Source organism: Fukomys damarensis, unplaced genomic scaffold (genome assembly GCF_012274545.1).
Source record: "Fukomys damarensis isolate Sample0158 unplaced genomic scaffold, DMR_v1.0_HiC HiC_scaffold_5, whole genome shotgun sequence".
NCBI lineage: Eukaryota > Metazoa > Chordata > Mammalia > Rodentia > Bathyergidae > Fukomys > Fukomys damarensis.
Genome location: NW_022900917.1, coordinates 13,758,738 through 13,784,285, shown reverse-complemented (window position 1 = coordinate 13,784,285; position 25,548 = coordinate 13,758,738). Strand labels below are relative to the sequence as shown.

The following is a 25,548-nucleotide window of genomic DNA, read 5'->3' as shown; positions in this document are numbered from 1 at the left end:
GTTTATATTTCTGCAGATGATTGGATCCTATTTAGCAGCTTTCATTAATTTCAGGAAACATTTTCTGTTAAACTGAAATAACAACCTGGTCTTGAAAACTCGGTCAGATTGAAATTTCCGCCCATCCTGATGGAGTGTCGATGATGTTAACTTGGGTCCACAGGTTCCTCATCCCCAATTTACTCTTTGCTACTTTGACTGACAAAGATTCAGTGATTCACTCAAGCCTAAGCCTGAGCTTTATCTTTATTCTTCCCTGCCCACAGGGTACATCATGCCCCTCCTGTCCTGGCCCCTGACTGGGGCTCTTCCACTTCATCTTGATTATTTATTTATTTCTCTACCCTAAGGTCTCCTACTACTCAACTACTTGCAGGTCTTTGAAGGCAGCACTTTCATATGGCAAGTTGTCCAAGAGCGAGTGCTTGGGCCTTCTGTGGGAAAACTGTCTGCTTTTATCTTCTTGGCACATTGCTAGTCATTGTATGGAATCTTTCTCAAGGGCAATGTCATCCTTGAAGCCTTCGTTGGAATTCTTGTAATCCCTTTGCTCGTCATTTATTTTACCCACCACAGACCTGGATACCACTAGGAAGAAGTTATGTACTTTGTGCTCATTTGTAGAAGTATTCATCAAAAAAATATTGTAATTATTAGATCGGGTTTCCTGTCTACTAAACATAGAATTTACCTTATTTTCTTAATGCCTTCTACATTGCATTTTATATAGTGTATTCTTCATCTGTATTTGTTAAACTGAACATCAGATTAGGTGAACTGGAGTATTGAAAATACTGTTAGACTTTTATAGATTCAAAATTTCATTTTTGAATAGTCAGAGACTTCTGAATATGATTTGTGAATTTAAAGTATTTGTTAAATGAATAGCTCAATTAATGGTAAATGGAAAGCTCCAAGAATACTCATGTGCCAGGGTTAATTGCTCTGACTATTCCATGTGCTACTCAGCTCAGTGCTGACTGAATGGTTTTTGACTCTTCTAAAGTTTCTTCTTTATATTGATTATAGTTTAGTGTTTTCTTCCCTCTCGGTACAGTTCTCCCTAGAGAGTGTTTCCTGCTGTCTCTCTTCTGTTCCAAGGTTCTTCGTATTTATGAATGTTGCTACTTAATCGGGGACCTTTTAAACCTGACTTGTGTATTTCCCTGTGAGATGATTGCCGACTTTTCAAACCATGATAATGAAGATAAAACCTTGAGTTCTTGGAATACTGAGGAATAAGTTGCTCTGTTCTTCTCAAAGGAATCTTCTGTAGGCATTGAATTAACACTCTTGGGATTCCAAGTTTGTGCTTTAATCATTTTTGAAAGAAATATATCTTTTGTTTGCTTTACTTGTTAACAGTGTATGGTCAATTTGACATATAGACAATCTATCAGTATTATAAATATTACGATTATTTTCTTGATAGAGCATTACCTTAATGAAAATTTCAGACTGAAGCAGTAAATTGTTTTGAAAAATAGTGATAAATTCATTTCTTGAGAGAAACTCATTATTTGACTTCGAGTTAACTGTCAATTATATTTTCTTTATCCTTATTTTTTAATTTTCCATAGCTCATGCTTATATGTCCAGAAATATAGACTGTGACTCTTTGTTTTAGTGCCTATAAAAGACTATAACATAAAATGTACTTTTTGCATCAGTGTAGTATTCAGAATCCAACGAAAATACTTTCAATATAAAAATCATTGTTTTTAAACTTTGTTCCTTTGTGTTTAATCTCACTTATAGCTTCTTTCAAAAACCCTCCTCCCCGCTCAAAAAAGACTAGGGTGACATGCACAGTTTCTATTAAATGTTATTGAGAAGCAGGGTTTCATCTAACATTTGGTGCTGTGCCCAGTATGTGGTAAGGCTCTGCAGTTTGTGAAAATCGACGTTATTATTACTGTCACAACACCAATAATTTCAAAACAGAACAACCTTTAATTTAAAAATAAAAGTGAAGCAGCAGTAAAGATGTTTCTGCTACCAGGAATTCTGTACATTAGAATACTTTTAAAGCAATATTTTAATACTGTGAGTTATAGAATATTGTGTTCAGAAGAAAAGATAAAAGAGAAACAAAACATTTCTGAAGTTATTTTAAGATAAATGGACAAAATTTGAGTACTGTACCATTTAGAAATTATTCTTAAGTATAATAAGAAGAATATTCTTTCATCACCTATATTTACTATTATGAACCAAATTGAAATTATTTTCTGGTGAATTTCTTAATCATCATAAAAGCAATTTATTGAGATTTTCATTGCACATAGTACTCTTATACTAAAGAACTGTAAGAGTTGCGATAATTATGGGGAAATATTTAGCTTTTGTGTGTTTTGTTATTGCATTTGTTATTGAAACATGATCTTGCTCTATACTCCAGACTGGTGTGGAACTCCTAATGTGGGCTAGACTGGCCACTAATTTACGATCTCCCTGCCTCAGTCTCTCAAATGCTGGGATTTTTAGATGTGCACCAACGCACCTAGAAATATTAAAGGAAAATGTGTGTTTATTAATTTCATCTGGTGGGTTGTACCTTTCCTGAAACAGTAATAGAAACATCTATTGTCTAGACAAGTGTAAATGACAGCATAGAACCCATAGGCTTCTATTAACTCTGGAAAAATTTGCCTTAAGAATGGAGAATAGATCTTTTCCACAAATGTTCTGATTTTACTAAATTCTTTTTCCAATTCCCACAGCACTGACTGACATCATAAGCTACCTCTGTATTTAGAAAGACTGATTGTTTATGCTGTTTATTATAATAATCTTCATATTTCTTTTTGTAACCACTTGTAATTCCTCCTTCCCTTGTCCCTTTAAATGTGGCTCCCCTTAGGGATATTCTTTGGTCTACTTTTATTTTTTTGTGTGCACATTTTCTTGAAATGATCCTTGCAGCTTGCATTCCATAGCTTTAAGCATTTTAAAACTATATAAAGAGTATTTTACAAATTCTTGAATTCATTCTTTTATGAAAACTTATTAGGAATTTCTGTATCAATGCTAGGTGATGGGGAAATAAGAATGAGAAAGATACAGTTCCTGCTTGTCGCGAACCGGCAACGCAGAGCACTGTCCCGCAGTGCCTCAAACCTGAAAGAGCAGCGGGGTGGAGATGGGGCAGAGAGAAAGGAAGGACGCCAAGACAAGAGTCTGATCAAGGCGACGTTTATTGCCGGCAAGCACCGGCCTTTTAAAGGGAAAGGCCGAACTATTATGGGCTAGGATCACCATAGTAACCTCAACACCCGCTCCACGGGAACGAGGGTTCACACGGGCCTCAACACCTGGTCCACGCGGCCCGGGAAGCTCGCACTCTGCACAGTGGTCCCAGCGCGCCCCGCCCGCCTCCCACGCCCCTCGCCCGGCCCTCGGGGCTGTCCGAGTTTCTCCCGTGCAGGGTCAAAACAAGTTTAACACGTGCAGTCCTTAAAAAGGAACAAATGTTGTCTTTCAAAAAGCCAGTGGGCCATGGCTGGCTTCCCACACCTGCTTATTATCTAAGTACTTAGAAAGAGAGATATAGAAGTAAACATTCCTCCACAATGTTTTATAAGGATTAGATTAGAAGTGCAAAATCATTCCACAAAGGAACAAAGGGATGACTCACCAACTTCACTTTCTTAGTTAGGGCAGCTCCAATCAAGAATGGATCAGTAGCCAATTTCCTATCCAGAAAAGCATTTCCAAACTCTATTGGTCACTTGCACCTACAAGTTCTAAACAAATGCATCTTCTACTTCATAACCTCTTTTGACAAATCTAATCTGAAGCAAGAACCACTGATAGCATCTAGTTAAAAAATTATAGTGACTTAAGATACTAAAGTCTTAATATTTTTCTAATTTATGAAATAGAAAGTTTTTTTTTTTTTTGATAGGGTCAAGGAACCCATGGAGTGCTGAGCTACATCTACAGACCTTCTTTTAAATTTAGAGACAGGGTCTTGCTAAGTTGCCCAGGCTGGCCTGGAAGTTTTGATCTTCTTGCCTTATCCTGCAGAGTGGCTGAGATTGTAGGTGTGTGATATCATACTTGGGAAACTTTTTAGCATGTGTCTGTTATGGTATATGTGTGTGCACGGGTACATCTAGAGGATAGAGATGGTTGGTCTTTCAACTACATGTGCAGACAGATGGTAAAGTTGGCTGACATTTAATAGGAAAGTGATATCAGGATAGCATATTAGCCTTTCAGTCGCTGTAACAACATAGCTGACACCTGAAACTTAAGTGAATTAAGGTGTGGTGGTTAGGGTGGAATTTCAACTTGATTGGTTTTGGGATCTGTCCCGTGGATTGATAGTGTGTGCTTCTAGTTGTGTTTTAGTAGGTTCTGCTCTGGCACTCTGCCCTGTTTTGCTTCCCAGCCTCTCTGAGCTAAGCATTTTTGTTCTTCTGTGACATTCCGCCATGATGTCTTTGCCTTAGAGTCAGTTGTTCATGGACTGAAGTTATGAACGAATTAGACTCCTCCTCCTTTAAGTCATGGGTGGTGGATATTGTATCTCAGAATTGAGAAAGCTGATTAACACAAAGGTTTATTTGCCTAAAGGTTTTAGAGGGTTCAGTTCATAGCGGCTATCTCCAATGCATAAACAGCATTTCAGAGGGGCTGGTAAAGGAGAGCTGCTTAATTCATAGCAGGCAGAAAGTAGAGAGTAGAAGGAATCTGGAACAAGACCTTCCAAGTCATGCCTCAGTGACTCTCTGCCAACAAGGCAACATCTCGTAATAGCTATGAAGTACAAACTCATCAAAGGAATAATCCACTTCTGATATAGCACCTTCTGCTTCTCAGAAGCCAAACTTTTGAATACCTGAGCCTTTTAAGGCACGTTTTAGATCTAAACAATAACAGATGGAGTAGGAACTTCCAAGTGAGAAACACAAGCAAAGCAAAACAACTGGGTCACGAAATGTTCTGGGCAATTCCCTGAGTTTAAGGACAAGTTCTCCCTTAGGGCAATCTCCAAACTGTTTCCCTCTAATATTTCATCTTTCTATTTTGACTTTTACTTTTTAAATTAACCTCTTCTGCCTTTAGCTTTTGTGTTGCTTTGTGTTAAATTTAGAGATGTGATTTTATTTTTAATCACTATAGTGATTTTAAACTTTCCTTCAAGAAATCATTTTAATCAATTATTTTTAATCAGTTCTTTCCATATTTGTTTCTTTTCTTTTGAATTCCATGTTTCATTATTTCTTATTCTCCTTTATGGATGTTCTTGCCTGAATTTTCTAATTCGCCCTGTGTTTTTACTTCATCTGGACTGAACTATCCTTCCAACTCTTGCTTTAATTCTTTACAAATATTGGAATTAAATTGGCATATTTATCTTGAGTTTTCCCCACTTCTTCCTGTCTCTATTTTCACTTCGACCACTTGAAAGTCTTAGCAGTTGTCTTTAGCCAAGCCAGCCAAGCCACAAGTTCTAGAGTGAGAGAGGGTTGCATTGCCCCATCAAGGTGAGATATTGCCAGTTTGTTCACATTTCTCATGGTTGGCAGTCTCAGGACAGGTCGCAAAGTATTCTTATTTTCCTTAGTATACTTGGGAGTGCAGTGGGAGTGGCAGCTTTATTTTTAGACACTTAGTGAATTGTAACCCAAGTTCTTGTTCTTATGGTTTCAACTCTTGTTTTCCACTTCATATGGAAATCTTTATCCTATCACCCCATAGGGAGTTTATGGCGAGCCATTATGGTGAGCCTTGACACAGGCCTAGCCATGATTGAACTTTGAGTCACCTCGCTGGCAAGGATGTGCTCTCGCCCATAGCCACGGGCGAGTTCAGCTGGTAGCAGATGTAACCCATAATGTTTGTTATTGTTTCCCTCTGGAATGTGTGGGCGGTACTCTCGCTCCCGTGCAGCCCTCGCTCCCATGCAGCTGGAGAGTATAAAAGGAAGAGGTTCTGTAAGCGAGCAAGCAAGCAAGCAAGCAAGCAAGATGAAACATGAAACATGAGAAGAAAGGTGCCTCCCGTCTCTCTGTCCTCATCCTTTCAGGTTTAGGACCTGCTGGCAGGATCCTGACGTCGCGGCTCGCGACAGGAGTTAACTCTAATCTGGCTCTACCTGTTTTTAAATGTGAGAATCAAATATGTGTGGCTACAACTAAACCTACTTCTTGGCCCACAGAGATGGGTCAAATCTTGCTTTCGAACCAATCTTGATCTTTTATATTACTTTTATATTGTATCTACCATTTCCATGTGTTCTGAGCAGAGAATGAAACAATGTCAAATTATATCTTTATAATGCCACTCTGGCTGGAAAACCCACATTTCCTTCTGTCTATGTGCTAGAGTTGAAATCCAAAAAGCCTCCAAAATGGCTCATTGTAGTGAAGACTTGGTCGACAGCTGATGGGATTTTGGGAGTGAATGGATCACGAGGGCTCTAATTTCATCAAGTAGATTAATTCACTGATGAGCTCATTAGTTAAATGGAATTTTCAGGTGATGGAACCTAATTAGATAAAACAGGTCACCTGGGAAGTAGCTTTGACGGATGTATTTTCTCTCTGACTCCTTCTTCTGGGGCTCGCTCTTCCTTCCTGATTGCCATGAGGTGAGCAGTTTTCCTCTTCCAGACCCTTCTGCTGTGATGTTCTGCCTTGCCTGAGGCCCTCAGTAATGGAGCTAGCTGACTATGAACTAAAATCTCTGTAACCATAAGCCAAAACAAACATTTAAATATATTTTCTCAGTGATAACTAACACCATAGGGGTATTACTTTTCTATTCTTATGTAGCAAATTACCACAAACATAGCAGTTTAAAATAATACCAATTATTATCTCACACCTTGCATAGATCAGAAGTCTAGATATGGGTTAGCTGTGGTAGTTTCATGCCCAAATCAAAGTACAGTGGACTCTCGAGTTATGATTGGCCTGATATGCAAACAACTGGGGTTATCACTAGATTTTTAGTTTTAACTTATGACCAAAGTCTTGAGTTATGACAAGCCAGCTGCTTGTGCTTCCAGATGATCTCAAGTACAGATCTAACCCTTAAAGAGCTCTGGAAGAAACATTACAGCATCCTTTCCTGTGTGGAGTTAATTGAGAAATCCTGGGCCAGTGTTTCTCTAAGGTCACTGAGATCTGCCTGTATGCAGGAAAGAGACTCTGAAGGCTGTGCTGAGGAGCCTGAGCCTTCATTGACTAACTCAGAAACAAATTAAGTTCATAAGTCAAGGGTCCACTGTATTGGCAAGGGTGTGATTTCATCTGAATTCCTTTCTTGTGGTTATGAATATCCACCTTTCATTGCTAGTTGTTGGCTGGGGAATGCTCTTAGCTTCTAGCAGCCACACACAATAAGCAGACTCTTGTTTGGGACCCCATCTCTCTCAGTGTGAATTTGCTTCATTTTCACAGACAGCAAAGCAATGTCTCTCTGATATTTCACCTTTACCCGGTGAAATCAGCCCCACTCCATGAACTCAAATCAACTCACTCATTTCCAAGAAGGCAAAAGACAGGTGCATTTTGTCTTTATGATCTGCTCCAAAAGGTGGTTAGCTTATCTGAATATGATATTGTGAAGAGATTAGAGACTTTACCTGTGTGTATCTATAAATGGACATTTTGTTAGTCATCCTATTTAGCTCTAATGTGTCCCACTTTGTAGTCGATCATTGCTTGATATTGTGTGTTGCTCATTGATCTGGCAAACTTGCAGAACTCTTTTAGCAATTCTAATTGTTCCTGGAAGAGATATTCTATCATATTTGCTCTTTTAAATAGCCTTCCAAAGGGAATTACATTCCATCACCTTTGCTGTGTTTTCTCTCTCTTTTTTTTAATAAGTAAACTACACCTTTTATTTTTATTGGTACATTTTAGGTATACAATATAATGACATTCATCATTGTGCCATGTTTTCTTTGCAAAATTTTAATGTGCATTGAGCTTTATAAGTGAGTTTATACATGTTCATCATTTTCATAATTTATGAAATAGGTAAAAAATTTTAAAATAGTTTGAATTAGTTGAGAATATAGGACCTATATGATGAAAATTAATATATAAAACCATATTCCATCATCTGGGGTGAGAATACTGAATAAATGTCAATTCTCTGCAAATTATGTGTTACATTATGTACAAAAACATTAGTAAAATATCCTAAAGACATAGTAATAAAAAAGTGTGAATTAGTACAAAAATATAATAGATCTGTATAAAGGATGAAAGAACAGAAACACGCCTCTGTATATGTAAATAATTTGTGAACACACACACATATATAGCCACACTTTTTATTATATGTATGTATTATAAAAATAAAACAAGAGAAAAGAAAACAAAAACCTGACAGACCTCACGAAAAAAAAAACTTAATTGCTACCCAGTAGAAATATGATCTCCATTTAGATTAAATCTGTGAAATTTAAAACAATAATAGTTAATACAAAAATATAGTCTCCTACCTAATAAAATGGTTTAAATTTTCAAAGTATAAAAAATAAAACAAAAATTTATAAATTTAAGTACATCTAAGTACAATCTGTTAATAAGGAATATAACGACAAAGTTAATAAATGGCATAATGGTAAAGAGATGTAATGTCAAAATCTACCAAGGTTTTAAGGTTTCTTCATCATTTAAAATACTTTGCCTTTTTAAACAAATTTTTGTTTACTTTTTCAAATCTTTTAAGACTGAATTTTTCTGTTTTTTATACTATTTTATCAGTCTTAAATTGATTAATTTAAGTAGGTTGTATGAGTGTGTAATACCAGTGGAGAAAATAAACATTGTGTTTTATAAAGAGTGGTTCCGTGCCCATCAAAACCTGGAAAAACTGTAAAAATGAAGATTCCTATTCCCACACTAGTGCTATTTAAACTCACTCTGAAACTGGGTAATTCTTTCCAGAATTTTACAAAGTTGGATTTGTTCTTTCTGTTAATGTTCTGTAGTATGTAAATAGAATTAATTTCTTCCCAAGAATCTCCAAAGCAATCTAACATTTCTTCTATAAGTTGATTCTTAAATTTGCTCCCCAGAAATCCTTCCTGTACTAGCTATTAGGAATTATTTAGTTATAGGTTTCTATAGTTTTCTCTGGAAAAGATGGACAGTTGATGTAGTGGAACTGTAATTTTTTGGACAGGTCAAAGTATTTAATTCTGAATTAAATAATTTAATTTTAATACCTTATATGTTGTAAATTGCATAGTCTGTGGAAATTGGCTTTTTACTTGTGCAAAAATGAAGAGTGGGTAAAGTAATGAGGAAAAATTAAGAAAACTTGAACAAAGGCGGCCATTTCCCACAATGATGTTGACTGATTAAGTATAAATGCCTTTTTTTTTTTTTGAGATTTGTTGTTTCCTTTTGCCTGCATTCAAATTTGAAGATTTTGAGAGAGCCACGGAATTCAAAAGAAAGGCATTTTGTATGTTGTCACAATCTTGATCATTGTGGTACCTACTCTGGTGATCACAAATGAGGGTGATCAGTGTTGATTTAAAGTAATTAGTGCAGATTAGGGTAGTTAAACCTTTTTGGTAAAGAGCCACATGATAAATATTTTAGATTTTGTGAGCCATATGTTCCCCATCACAAGGCCTCAACTCTGCAATTGTTGGGCAAAACGAGCCAAGACAACTTAGGAGCAATGGTCCCTGCTGTGGAAAATTCATTTGTGAGGACAGACTGTAAACTGGGCTGAGAGGCAGTGATTTGCAGACCTCTAGTCCCATCCTAAAGCAGACTGGTTCCTATTTGGCTGTGGTGTATAGTTCAGAATTAGTTATTGTTTTTAATCCATAAAGATCAAGAGTCGGGAGCCCAGTAGGACTGGTACTGGCAGCAGAAAAACAAATGTCTTGGGATCGAGACCTAGTTATAGAGTCAGGATTTATTGAATGGAATGTGTTTACAGTGACAAATTAATGCCTTTACAGTATTAAAAAAAAGATAAACTAGTGGGTTTTCATTTCCATGGAGATCTTATGTAACACAGTGGCCTTTTCACTATGCCATTTTAAGTAATTACCATTAGCACTGAGGCTATTAGTTCAATATAATCAAGGAATGTAAAGGTCAGCTAACATTGCACTGTATCCATCACTAAAATATTTCTCTATTTTTCTACATTTTATAATTGAGTTTTCTTGTCAGACTTTTTAATATTGAGATTTGGCTATTTGTACCAAAATGAAATGAAATTATTAACAAGGATCACTTGGCATTCATTTACATTAAAAACTCCATTTAAAAACATTTTTTTCTGTTACATTAAGCAAAAGAGATTTTCATTTATTTGAAATATATCCTTGCTTGGTTGGGTAAGTGGAAGGGACATCATTTAGTGATCTAAGTCCAATTTAATGAGCAACAGTTACTTATGAGCCTGTATTCTTTAGTTATTGCTCTTCTCTTGCCCAATCATTATGAGGAACTTGATGTGTACACTTGCCAAATCATTGCTGATTTTGCTGTCATTTAAAGTCAGACACTCTGAGCTTATAACCCTGACTTTCATGTGCCAGTATCTGTATGTAGTTTAAATCATACTCACTTTACCACTCTCCAGTTTCTTTGCAAATAAAATAAAATTACATTCTTCATATACTATTACAGCAAATATAAACAAACTAAAAATTACTGTATAGAGAAAATACTTGAAAAATATCTAAGAGCATACTGTTATGCAATCTCCAGCTTGAAAGCTTTGGCTACGGGACTCAATTCCTTTCTGCAAGGTCTTGTATCTTTTCCATAAACCTCCTGGAGAAATGTGTACTAATTCCGTGGAATTTCTTGGGAAGTAGGTAGGTGCCACAATCTTTCTGAATTCCATCTTTTCACTTCTCTATGAGGAGTTGTGTACTCATTTCGACCAAAAACAGGTAAGACTCTTTCCACAGCCATTTTGGCATCTAAGGTCATGTGATAACTAAAGCTCAACTGTCATCTTCCACAGTTTTTACAAAATTTTCATCATTCATTTCACAGCCTTATCCTCTCTTCTCATTCTGTCTTTCCATCTCCATTTTCATTTCTGGAGTTTAATCACTCATGGTTGCCTACCATTTGGATTTGTTTCAAAAATCTGTCTTAACTTCTGTAATTCATTCTTTATACGATTGCCAAAATGACTTTCCTTGACAAAGGCATCTCTCTTTCCTGCTCAATATTGTTGAAGGATTCCAAAGTGTTCAGAGACTCTGAAATCCTAAGAATGCTACCTTAGTATAGGCTCATTAGAAAGCAGAATCTAAGATGAACTTCACGTGGTTTATGTGGGAAGTGATCCAGGAAGCATGAACCTTTCGAGGCATCTTAGCAAATGTTTTGGAGAACTCACTGCTAGAGATTAAACAGAGCAGCATTTATACTTTAGTTCCTGTTCCTACTGGTGAAGAGTAGTTCTCTGGGTTTCAGCTTTCCCTCCCTTCTCAGTGGTGAGTGCAGTTGTCCAGTATGTTCTTGCAGATGTCCCCAGGACAGTGTAAGAAAAGGTGCTGGAAAGGAAGTGAAAAGTATCTGATATGAAAAAAGGCAAAGGCCTGTAAGAATGCTGGAGTGTTTGTAGTGCTCTGTATCTGAGTCTTAACATTTCAATATTGGTAACCTATATTCATCTTGTGGTTTATTCTACCTTGCAGGTCTTTCCTTCTACTTCTGATGACTAGTTTAAATGTTCTTCACTGTAAGTTAATTTTGTTTCAGTAAGTATGAGAGAGGGAGTATAGTGTAGGTTTAAAGGGTGCAGACGTTGGAGTCTGAAAATGAGGATTTAAAAGCTAAATTAAAATGTAAGTTTGTGACAGTGCAAAGATTTAGCATTTAAGAAAGGGCATCAATGACTTAGAAATGCTTCCAGAAAGTAGAGGATAGGAACCTCGCATATAGGAGCTTGAGCTTTGTAGTTAGAGGTTCAGTAATGAATGTATTAGTTAATATTAGTTCCATGATCTTGGATAATCATTTAATCTAAGATCAGATTACTTCATGTATTCACTGTGAATAATTGTGTCTCCTTCATAGGATCCTTGTGAGGTTTAAGCAACATAACTGTATTTAATACATTTAGGACGATTCTGGACACATTTTATGCTCTCAAAAGTGGTTAGTATTATTCTCACTATCTGTTGTATGTCTTGGAAGGGAATGACACAATAGGCTAATGATGAAATGGATTATCTGTTGTTGGCCTTCCTCAAAGACTTAATTTGGAAAGTATTTTGTTCAAGTGCTGAGCCAGAGTGCAGGCATCCTTGCTGGCAGTTTTGAATTCTATGACCTTTAATTATGATATCTCAGCTTGAATGGATTAATAAATGCCCAGCTCTGGAAGAGTCTCTGGACAATTCACACGTAGGCCAGCAAAATGAGGGGGAAAGCCCCACACCAACTGTAGGGAGGTAGTCACCAACCAGTAGGATTTTAGTCTGGATTAGATAAAGTCAGAAGAAGGAAGGAAGTGTCCCCATTTCAGAAGAGCTCCCATCTTTGCCATCAACTCTGAACATTAGTCTTCAGTTTCTTCAGGCTCCCAATGCACTCAAACTGCTGACCCTAGCGAGCATCCAAGTCTTCGACCTGGTGCTGCATCTTTGATCCCTTTTGATCTGCAGCATATATATGTATACGTTTCTGTTGATTTGGTTCATCTAGAGAACCCTAATATAAATTTCATCTTTCCAATCTAGAGTCAAAGAAAAAATCGACTTGGAAATAATGAATCCATTATCCTCAAGGGGAGAGTATTTAGAAGATCATTTTAAAAATCCAGAATATTGCTGAATAGAATGATGATTCAATTTTCACATACAATTTTACATATGCAGTTTTTCTAACGCAGAGTAATTCAAGGACTTTATTGGCAAGGGATAGTTTTAGTTATGAGGTCTAGAAAAATCCGCTCAAAGAGGCTTAAACAAAGGAGATTTATTTTTCTTCACACACAAATAAGTTCAACTGCTCATCAAAGCTGTTAATCAATGCTTTGGTTTTCCTCTGGCACATGGTTGAATTTTGCTTCTTTCTCCCTTGATGTTAGGTGTAGTTATGTAACTTCCTTTGGCCAAAGGAATGTGAACAGATGTAGCTTGTGTTATTTCTGGGCAGAAACCTTTAACAGTGAGCATTCCTGCCAAGTTCCCTTCCCCTGCCGTGATGCCTGGTGACATCACACAACAGGCTGAAGGAACAGAACCATCGCTGGCCACTGGTTGTTTGTTATATCAGCATATCTAGCAAATAAAATATCCTAGCTGATCCAGATGTCATGAGAGATGTACACTTTATTTTTTCCTGTTTTGCCATCTTTTATTTTTATCCTTTGGTTTATCACCTTATAATCTCAAGATGGCTGCTATAAATCTAGAAATTAAGTTCCAAATAGAAAGAATCAGTAAAGAAGGGCGGTATCATGTGCATGATTCCTTTTTATCAAAAATCCTCAAAAATATTCTGGAAAGCATTTTAGAAGAACTCCCCTTACATCTCTCTGAGCAGCAGATCTAGGTTATATGGCTCCACTAGTTGTCAAAGACCATGTAACTGCCACAAGTGCACAGTTACCATGGGAAATTTTAATAAAATTAAGATGAAATTACTATGATACTATAATTACATCAGTCTTTACAAGACCCACTCAAAATCCCCATTTTTAAGTCAACAACAAACTATAGAAAACTACCTTTGAAGTAATTCTTTAGAGTACTTTTTATTTCAACCCATTGTTTTTATGAGCTAAATCCTGGTTCCTAGATTATTGTTGGAGAATTATATGGGTAGCAACTTTTTAAAAAATCTGGTTGAAGCAAACAATACCAGTTCTGTTACATCTTTCCACTTGTAAAGCACCTTGTATTGATATACTACACTTGATCTTAGACAAAAGGCCGAGAAGTGATAGCACCTTGTATAGATATAAAGAATTAAACTAATATGGTCACCACATTCTTCCACAGATAGACAGATAAACAGATAGACACATAGATGATAGATAGGTAGAATTACCATTATAAAACACAAGGAGTTATGATTTGATTATTAGTTAAATCTTAATGACTTCTTGGAGACTTAAAATTGACTAGTGGTTTGTTCCAGTATTCTAGTATATATTAGAGTTTCTGGGTTTCAGTATTCATGTTATAATACTTTTATTCTTTCATGTTTTCCAGTGGGGGAAATTATATGTACCACTCTTGTCCTTTTTAAAAAGATCAATGTTTTTAAAATGACGTGTACTTTTTAAAGAAGAGTTTCATTTTTATTTATTTTTTTTTTTTTTGGTACCAGGGATTGAACTCGAGTCCTTGCGCTTGCAAGGCAGGCCACCGAACCGCTGAGCTAAATCCCCGACCCCAAGAGTTTCATTTTTAATCTGGTCTTCTGTATGTACATGATACAAAACCAGTATTGCTTTTTATATTTAAATATTCTCTGTTGATGGTATAATGTTTTCAGCATATGGATGGGGGTGGTGGCTGAGAAGACAGGCATTTAAATAACAGTTTCTCCTAAACTTGAGGGCTTTCTTTTGATTTGGGTTAAAAATACTGTCACTAGTCACTTTTTCAGTCCTTGGAGATCTTAATGATCTGCACGAGCACCGAGTCTGCTGCTGTTCTAGCTCTGTCTTTCCTTTTGCTGAAAGATCACGCAAATACTCTGACTTTGACATATGTAAGGCTGGGCTGGCTCTGCTATTTCTGTGCTTTGCTTGGACATCAAGGTTATGATTGTGGAGGCATGTTTTATGATTCACTCTTGCAGTAGCTTTACTTCAACCAGGCATTCGACAGAGGCTTCAGTACACTAATTACCAGATATTCTTTCCAGCTTCCCTTTTGGTCTAGTGGCATATCATAAAGGATTTGCTTAGTAAATGTGATCAAAGACTGCAGGTCAGAGATGTAGCTCAGTGGCACTGCCCCTGCCTGGAAAGCTCAAGGTCCTGAGTTAGCTCTGCAGTACAAAAAGAAAAACCAACAAAAACAACAACAACAACAAAAACAAAACAAAAAACCCAGACTGGGCATAACAGCGTCCACTGATACCCATGAAGTTTGTGACTAGATTGCAGTCCTATAGATACATGATCCTCTTTGGGGGAATCATAAGAGACTTTTAAAACTGAATTGACTTAAATGCTTTTGTAGTAATTATAATTGAGATTTAGTTACAAAATGTCCTCAAAATTTGACATTCTGAAGACCCATCAAGTCACCTAATGTTACCAACAAGATGACATGTAAATACTAAAATGCCAAAAACTATAAAGAATATAAAGTTTTATGATACTGATAAATTCATTTGGTCAATGTGCAGTAAAAGATTAACCAAGCCCAAAGAATGATTTGGACTTTGATTAGCTTCTAGAAGAGAACATCTAAGCCAGTGCTGGCAAAATTATGGTATGTGTGCTGCAGATGGCTGTCACTGAAAGTTCTAAAAGGTTTGCCATCGCTGCTTTAAGTCTTTGAAATGTCCTGCCTGATAGAGACAAGTGTTTATTACCATAGGGTCTTGGGCCGTGCCCAGTACACTGTGGGAAGACTTGGGCCATGTAGCATCTTAGCTGAGTCCCTGAGGGATTGCAAGCATGTCATCCAGGCAGAGGATTAACTGTATCTATATGGTTGAGCCTCAATAAAACCCTGGAAAATACATCAAGGCTTGAATGATGTTATGGTTTATATCTGATGTCCCCCCAAAACCTCATGCATCCATAGGGGAGACTTTTGGGAGGTCATGGATAATTGTAGCACTATACTCATTGGTGGATAGTCCACTGATGAATTTATGTGATGTCAGGTGCGGGGGGGCTTGGTCCGAAGAGGTGGGCCACTGGAGTTATATCCTGGAAGGTATACCCCCTTTTGCTTCTTGGCCACTGAGCTCTGAACAGCTCTCCTTTGCCATGCCCCACTGCCTTATCATCCCTCCTTATAGCCGGTGAAATACGGACTGAAACTAACGCAAGCCAAGTTAAACCTCTCTACCCTTAAGTTGTGAGTATCAGGTATTTTGTATTAGTGAAGAGGGAAGAAAGTAAGATAGAATTTTGGTACTGAGAAAAGTGGGGTCATAGCTGGGATCTGTATCTGATCATATGGTTCAAATGCCTTTGGAACTGATCTGTGGGGGAACTTTGGAAAGATGTGGAGATGCTGACTGGAGAAGCAGCCTTAGAGTACTGTAAGCTAAGTTTGATAGGAGATTCTGGTTGAGCTCCGAAAACCAGAATATGGATAGAAATGCAAGTGACAAAGCCTAGGCTTAGACGATTTCAGTTGGGAGCAGGGATTCTCTTGGTAATTGGACTCCAGGTGTGAAAGAAACTGGCGCCTGCCAAAGATCACTCTGCACACCAACAGAGCAGGAGCTCTGTTGAAAGATTTTATTGTAGAGCTGCTGCAGCAAGGTGGCCTGCTCGGTGGAAAGAGAACAAAGGAGAGGAGGAGGGAGAGGGGGAAGGAGCTTGGTTATATAGTGGCTGACGGGGGCAGGTGGGTCCGGGGTTTGGTCGGGCTGCACGGGCAGCCACTCAGGGGTCATTATTGGACATCCATTCCTTATACACACAAGCTTTGTTCTCGCGTCGGTTTTATTTATGACCAGTGATGCTTGATGTAGGAAATGGAAACTTTAAGGTAAAGAAGGAAGTTATTTATCAGAATGGCAGCAGCCATTCCAAGGCACTTATCTTACAAGGTGTGTTATGTTCTGGCAGGTAATTTGTCTACATTTTCTTCATGTCCTGAGACTTCCCCTGAGATTAATGGCAGTGGAAATTTTAAGTGGCTGAGGAAATTTCAAGACAAAGCAACGGTCAGGCCATAGTATGATTACTGCTTGTTACTTTTAGAGAGATCTATGTGAAAAACAATAGAAAAAAAATCCATATGAAAGTTTTAAGATTTTCTGAAAAGAAAGTACCCACAGGGATGGAGGAGAAAAGAGCTTTTCTGGTGAAAATATTAGCACTAAAAAGAAGCTAAGCAGTTTGGATCAGGAAAACAGCAAAAAGAGCTTGAGGGCACGTCGGGAATGAGGAAGGCCCTACTCTTCGTAGGCTCTAAATTGCTAAATTGAACGACTGCTTTTGAGAAGAGAGGCCTTGGGGAATGTATTTGAGAATGGCTGCCTAAATAATTTGATTCTTGGGGATTTGGTTCATAGTGCTCAGCCATCCAATCATTCTGAGGCCTCTGGAGCTATTATTGCCCGAGAGGGTATGGCCACTGCTTGAGCTGATGGCAGGCCTTGACATCTTCCATGTGGTACTGATTTTTCAGACATGCAAACTGCAGGAGTTATGGGGTCATAGCAGCTTCAGCCTGGGTTTCAGAATGCCTCAGAGGCCAGGCAGTGTGCTCCAAAGTTGGAAGTGCTCAAAGCTGTGAAAGTGAAGCTGAATGTACCAGGAAGTTGGAGAAGCCAGGAATGTAGAATGTTCAAGGAAAGCTGCAAAAGTTGAGTAAATGCATCCCAGGGAAGAAGTCACCAGGGCTTAATCACCAGCAACATGGTAAGGGAAGGGCTGCACAAGCCCTTTGGAGTTCATATCTCACCACAGCTTGCCTCAAGCGTAGGACATTGAGCTATAGGTTTTAAGATTTGCCCTGCTGGATTTTGATCTGCTTTGGTCTCATTTGTTTCTATCCCTGTGTTCTTCCCTTTTGGAATGGAAGTATTTATTCTATACTATTGTATGCTGGAGGTGTTTAACTTCCTTTTGATATTTACAGGGGATCTCAGCTAAGAGTTTGCTTTGAGTCTCAGAAGACTTCCCATGTGCACACTTTTTAGTAAAGCTGAAACTGTTAGGACTTTGGCAAACCCTTCATATGGACTAAATTAATTTGAATAAAGAGATACGCAGTACTTCTTTCATATGACCACACATCACTGGTTATCAAAGTGCTATGTTTGACTACCTTTAAAGGAAATAGTGGAAAGCTCTTCACATGGTCTCTGCTAGACCCTGTGGAATGTGCTTCCTCCCCTTGCTGCTTTAATCTCTATCCTTTCATAGTAATAAACTGTGACTGTGGGGATAATGACTTTTTAAAAGTTTTTATTCAATTTGTTGGTATATTTTAGGTATACAATACAGTTGCATTCATCACTGGGCTCTTGTACTTTTGCATGACTTATCTTGGTTCTTATTATTCCCCTTTCTCCAGCCCCCTCTTCAGCCCCTCTACCTTTCCCTGTTTACAAAGACATTATTTCCATATTTTTCTTTTACTTTTTACCTTTCCCCTACCCCTCCACTTCTCTACTCTTTTAGACTTTTCTTCCTATTACACAATATCAGTTATACATTTTGATCCTTATTTACACTTTTACTTTTTCACACCAGAGAAACTATTCAGGATTTGCACATGTGTGACTTATTAATTGCACTTCAAAGTATGGCCTCAATGTGCATCCATTTAGATATAAATTTCTCTAGATTTTCATTTTTTGTGGCTGAGTAGTACTCCATTTTATAAAAAAAAAAACACGTATTTTTTATCCAGTCTCCAGTTGATGGGCAATTCGGCTATTTCCAAGTTTTAGCTATTACAAACTGTGCTGCTATAACATGGGTGAGCATATAATTCTTTTGGTAAGATGCCCAGCAGAGGAATAGCTGGGTCAAATAGGACTTCTAATCCCAGTTATTTGAGGTTTTTCCGTATTGATTTCCACAGTGGTTGCACCAGTCTGCATTCCCCACCAACAATGAAGAAGGGTTCCTATCTCCTCACAACCCCACCAACATTTGTTATTTGTCGATTTCTCGATAGCAGCCATTCTTTCTGGGATGAGATGGAATCTCAGTGTTGTTTTCATCTGCATCTCTCAAATGACCAGTGATGTTGAACATTTTTTCATATATTTATTTACTGCTTTTTCCTTTTGTCTGAGAAGTTTCTGTTGATTTCAGGTGCCCATTTTTGAATTGGGGTTCGATTTTGGGGTGTGGTCTGATTTTTTTGAGTTCTTGATATATTCTAGATAGTAGTCCTTTGTCCGAGGAGTAGTTGGTAAAAATTTTTTCCCAAATTGTGGGCTGTTTCTTAGCTCTGCTTATGATTTCTCTGGCAGTGCAGAACTTTTTAATAAGATGAGATCCCAGTTGTTGTTTCTTTGTGCTAGTTTTCATGCTACTGAGGATTTATTCATAAAGTCTTTTCCTATACCAACGTCTTCAAGAGTTCTACTTAACTTATCTTCCAGCAATTTTAGTGTTTCTGATTTAATATTTAGATCTTAATCCACTTGGATTTTAGTTTAGTGCATGGTGAAAGATATGGGTCTAGTTTTAATCTATGACATGCTGAAATCCAGTTTTTCTAACACCATTTATTAAAGAGACTATCTTTCCTCTGGTGAGGGTGTTTGGCTCCTTTGTCAAAGATGAGGTAGTTGAGTATGTCAGGAGTTATTTCTGTATCTTCTAATCTGTTCCACTGATCCTCAGGTCTGTTTCTTTGACAGTACCATGCTGTTTCTGTCACAGTGGCTTTGTAGTATAGTTTAAAGTTGGGGAAAGTGATACCCCCTGCCATGTTTTTGTTGCCTAGAATAGCTCCAAATAAATTTTTGGATTGTTTTCTCTAGTTCTATGAAATATACTGTTGGGATTTCAATAGGCATTGCATTGAATCTGTATAGCAGTTTTGGTAGTATGGCCATTTTCACTATATTGACTCTTCCTACCCAGAAACAAGGGATTTCTTTCCATTTTCTTATATCCTCTTCAATCTCTTTTTACAGAGTGTTGTAGTTCTCAATGTAGAGGTATTTTGTTTCCTTTGTTAGATTGAATCCTAGATATTTCATTATTTTGTATGCTATTGTGAAAGGTATTATTTTCCTAAGTTCACTCTCAGTGAGTCTGTTATTTGTGTACAAGAAGGCTATTGATTTTTGAATAGTTACTTTGTATCCAGCTAATTTAATTTACTGATTCTCTCAATTAAGTCTAGATGTCTTTTGGCAGTTTTTTTTTTTGCGTCTTCTGTGTAGAGTATCATATCATTAGAAAATAATGACAGTTTCACTGCTTCCTTTCCTATTTTAATTGATTTTATTTCTTTCTCATGTGTAATTGCTGTGGCTAATGTTTCCAAAACCATATTGAATAGGAGCGGTGATAGTGGACATCCTTGTCTTGTTCCTGATTTTAGCATGAAGGTTTTCAGTTTTTGACCATTTAATATGATGTTGGCTGTTGCCTTTTCATAGATCGCCTTTATCAAGTTTAGATAAACACCATCTATTTCAATTTTCTGCAGGGTTTTTATCATAAATGGGTGTTGAATTTTATTGAATGCTTTTTCTGCATCTATTGAGATGATCATATGGTTTTTTTGTCCTTGATTCTGTTAATATAGTGTATTACATTTATTTAATCTGTATCCTTTCATAATAATAAGCTGTGACAGTGAGGATAATAGCTTCCTGAGTTCTAAAAATTCCCTTAGGAAATCATCAAAATGAGAGTGATCTTGAGCACCTCCTGAATGCCACTCAGATTACCATCCTTTGCCAGAAAATTTACTGTAAGTCTAGAGATAGTTACAAATTCCCACCTCAATCCACAAGAAATTTTCCCTCTGTGCTGGGTTCAGAAACATTGCTGTTGCACATCTTGGGTGATTGCTATAGTGCTTCATTGAACCCTCCTGAAGAGGTGGTGCCTGGTTTCCAGTACAAATGCTGCTTTCCTTTAGTTTTAGTGATTGTCAACCTCATGCATCCTCTTCTTCATCGTGGCTACTTCTGTGTTCACTTCTAGGCAGAATAAAAAAGAGGTTAAGAATATTTCTATCTACTTCCTTTCCTCTGTCATTTCCAACATCTTATTGCCCTTGCTTCTGTTTTTCTAAATATTGAACTTTATCTCAAACTACTGTTTTTTTTTTCTGTATTGCAGATCAAACTCAGGACCTTGTGATTACAAGGTAGGCATGTTGTCACTAAGCTAAATCCCCAGCCCTATCATAAATGACTGTTAAATCTCACTAGTTTAAAATAGCATAGGACGCTAATGTTTTGAAAAATTCCTTTAGGATTAATGATACAGAAAACTGGTTTTTGAAGGCAAAGCATTACACATGAAGTATTTGGAACAAAGATTTTTTAATGTATCTTTACAATGGCCCACTTGGGTATGAGGTAATAAAGAAGGTATTCTTTCTGATATCACCCAGCATTTCTCCTGAAAAGAGGAGTGTTGAATTGCATTAGAGATAACTACTATTCCTTTGACCATTTCCAAAGCTGTATCAAAATGCATATGTACATTCTTACTGTCAGTAATCACTTTCTCTCAAAGAGAAAGATCTGAAGGACTTTATAATAATTTATGCCTTGGTACTTAACTGATTTGAAACTGGTAGAATTTGGTGTTCATGCAAAAATTGTTATTATTAGATACTCAGTGAGTGTCAGTGTCCCACTCTATGTCTCTGAGAAGACTCTGGAGCCTCTACGATCCTTCTTCCTAAGTTCCTTAATCACTTAGTAGTTTTTTTTTTTTTTGCTTTTTGCCCACTTTTCATCTCTTTACCAGCTTTTTGGAATTAGTCTTTGTTTGGGTCATCTGTTTAATTGGAGAGTCAACTTTTCTCCCTTCTGTCTTTTTTGGATTGGACTCAGGACCTTACACTTGCAAGGTCTCCTTTCTATCTCAATTTCATCAACTCTAGCTTTTATTACAACCTTTTCTACCACATATCTTTCTTTCTAGAGTAAACAAATTGTATCTATTATTTTTACTTTTGTGTTACTACAACCTAACATAGTTCCTAAACTACAGTATTGGCTCAATAATCAGTTGCTGAGTTGAAGAATTAATGAATTAGATGATAAAAGAATTCAAGCTAGTCCCACTCAGTTTCCCTGTCAGAACTGCCTCCAGGAATGTCAGAGTAGATCAGACACTTGACATGATGGCTAATTTTGATTGTGAATTTTATTGGAATGAGATATTAGCAAGCCGTTCCTTTGGGTGTATCTGAGGGTGTTTTAGAGGCCATTGGCTTGGGGAACAATAAACAAATGGTTATACATGACATGAATGTAGATGGCACCATCTAACAAGGTGAGGATGTAGGTGGAACAAAAACAGGAAGAAGCCTGCTAGCACAGCCTGTCTTTCACTCCTCTCTCTCTCTCTCTCTCTCTCTCTCCATCCTTTCTTGTTGCTATAAGATGAGCAGCTTTCCTTTGACATTCTGCCTCACCACAGGCCTAAAAGCCTATGGACTGAAACCGTGAGCCAAAATAAATCTTTTTCCCTTTAACTTATTTCTTGAGTATTTTTTAATAGCAAAAGTTAACTGACTGATGCACTTGACATCTCCAGTTTCTTGGTTTGAGCATTTTGATGAGAGGTGATAATAAAAAGGCATTTTTACAACTTGGTGATTTAGAACATCAATGAAAGATTTGCTTTTCCAAACGCTGTCAACAAACTGTAGAATATTTACTTAAAATCAATAGTTAACAGATAGATGAGAGGTAGCAAAATTGCTACAAATGAAATAAAATAAAAATTAGGCCACTGAGGGGGGCAGGTAGGAAACAGCAGCTTCTTACAAGTTGTCATTCTTCAATTAAAGAGTGCGTTCTATTTTGGTAGCGTCTCTGCTAAGCACATTCCCACAGTTTTTTTATAGCTCAGTCTCAGCTGTCAGGAACATTTGCGCTAATTTTTTCTGTTCAGCACACATAGGCATGGCTATGCCTCTTGTTTGTAGATACCAAAATTTGCTTCCTAATAATGTGACTGAAAGTGCTCATCAACCATAGCTATAAAAATTCCTTTACGTTTCTTTAAAATCTGGGAATATTACATGATTCATTTGGTGGGATAACAATTCATTCTAAAAATTATGTGAAACAGTAGACATACTTGAAAATTATGGGTTTTTTTGCTATATTAATAGACTGTGATAATGAAGGAATAATACTTTATGATTATCTTTTTAGACTTTGTTTTATTAGTTTCAGGGATAGGTGGATTGAAAGCATTAAGTATATGTGGACCACAGGTACAGAGAGAATTAAAGATGACTCCCACATATTCTTTGGATTCAAATGCTTCCTGTTTTTAATAATCTTTTGAATTTTCCATTGCGGATATATTCATTTGGTATAGCTGCCATAACAAATTACCACAAATTCAGCAATTACACACGACATCCATTTGTTTTTTCACAGGTCTGCACATCTGAAATCCAGATGCAGGACGGCTCAGCTGGTTCCCTGATTCAGGTTTCTTAAAGCCAAATTCAACGTTCTGACCAGGTATGTTGCTTCGAGAGTCTCTAGGAATGAATCTGCTTCCAAACTCACTTGGATTGTTGGAAGTATTTAGTTCCATGGGTTTGTACAACTGAGGTCCCCATTTCCTGATAATCTGTTTTGTGCTTCTATGGTTGGCCTGAATTCCTTGGAATATGGCCTTCTCTCTCTTTTTTCTAACTCCATCATCATCATCGTCATCATCATCATAATTATATTTTACATGGCTGGGGATCAAAGCCTGGGTCTCATACTTGCTGGACCAGTACTCTACCACTGAGCTACACACCTAATACACCCTCCTCCAGTTTTAAAGATTAATTTTAGTGTTACGTTTAAAGCATAAAATATGATGACATTCATTGTTGGAAATTTGTACCTTTACATAGTCAATCTTGGTTCTTATTTTTTCCCCATTCCCCTGTCCTCCCTTCAACCCCCTCCCTCCCTCCCTATCTACAAGACTTTGTTTCCATTACTTTTCATTTTCTCACATTAATTCCATTCCCCTACCCCTCCCATTTCCCCTTCCCCTTTGTCCCTTTCTTCCTATTTCACATTATCTATTATACCATTTAGTCCTTATTTACACTTGCAGCTTCTCAGACTAGAGAAGCTATTTGGTATTTACACGTGTGTCCTATTTAATCAACTTAAGAGTATCTCCTCAATGTCCATCCGTTTAGCGATAAATGTCTCTAACTTTCCATTTTTAATAAAAGCTGTGGAGATTTGAGCACAGTTTTTATTCAGTTTTTCTTTCTGCTTCATCATACCTCTGCTTTCCTGTTCCATTGCATCTCTGTCCTAAGGCAGATAGAGACATTTCTCTCTTTAAAGGACTCCAGTGTTAATATTGGAGTGTCTAAATTATCCAGGGTAAACTCTTTGTGTTGTGGTATATAAACTTTATTACACCAAGAAGTATGCAGCAGTAACTATGTTAATGCTTGGCAGAGTAACAAGGTCTTGGTAATATTGGGGGAGCATCTTTAGAATTCTACCTCATACAAGGGGTCAAGCAGAGTCTATTGTATCTATGTGCGTGGTCGGTAGACAATAGCTTTGCCACTGACCACATAAACTTTCAGTAACTGCAATGTTTACTTTGCACTGAGGTCATTCTCTGCAATAAAAACTTTAATGCATGGGAGGTAATCTTGAAACATCACTGAAAATGAGTGTGTATCATTTCAGCGGTGAGAAACTCAGACCTAAAGACAAAGCCACTAAGTAACTTCCCCACTGTGGTGTAGTTTTTAACTTGTGGAGCAACGATTTGAGCTCAGCCCCGATTGGCTTGGTCTCATAGTCTTGTGAATTAGGCAAACGGATGTATGGAGGGGAGTGATGGCTCCATCCCTCCGGGCTTCCCATTACCTGTCCCCTCCTTGCTCTTCCTACCCATCACCTTCTTGCTCCTGCCAATGACTAGGAAACTAAAGAAAGTGCTACGCTCAACCACAAGAAGGAAGAGAGAGAGAGGGCGAATTCCAGATAGTAAGGACCTGCTGCATACTAAGTATGATGCTAAATATGCTTCGTTCTTTTTGCATTTTTGTGCACAATATTAAGAGTAAAACTCTAAGACAGTGAAGGTGATATTTTAAGATGGAGTGGTGTGAAGAAAAGGAAAACATATTTATTTAATTTCCCCTATATACTGGGCAAGAAAATTAATGATGATCTCCTTCAATCTTCTTAAATAATCATGAAAATTGATTTTTATTACTTCCATTTTAGCAATGAGAAAACAGACTGAGAAAGCCATTCGATTGAAGATACAGCAATTAGAAAACTGATGTCACATTTAAAACTTTTTGCCAGAACATCAACAAAATGTTTCCTTCACATGAGGCATTTTGGGTTCTATGTATTCATTCAGCTGATCAAATAATGTCATTGTTACATATTGTATTACTTTTTAAAAAATCACTATAAACTGTACTAAATTAACAACAATTAATTCAAATAGATTTTTATTATTTCAGTGCTTAATCTATGCTAGACTTGTACTATGGATACTATGATGAATGATCTATCTTCTGTCAAGAAGTTAGCTATTTAAAGAGAGAAATAAAAACAAGTAATTGATAACAGATGCTTGCAATTTTATGCAAGGAAAAGAAGAGAATGTGCTTAAAATACAAAAGACTTCACAGAATAAGATGGAATCTGAGTTGGTCTTTCAGGGTAACTTGAAATTTAAGAAGTATAAGAATAATCTTCCAGT

The 25,548-nt window shown here is 37.2% G+C and overlaps 1 long non-coding RNA gene across 1 annotated transcript in view; it reads left to right on the top strand.

The window, feature by feature from the left end:
• The window catches only part of LOC104859055, a 30,905-nt gene extending 5,791 nt beyond the window's left edge, over positions 1-25,114 (top strand). Inside the window, exons 4-5 of the long non-coding RNA XR_004515511.1 lie at positions 23,232-23,318; positions 25,059-25,114. This is a non-coding gene — a long non-coding RNA (uncharacterized LOC104859055). The remainder of the gene's footprint in view (positions 1-23,231; positions 23,319-25,058) is intronic.
• The last annotated feature ends 434 nt before the right edge of the window (positions 25,115-25,548 follow it).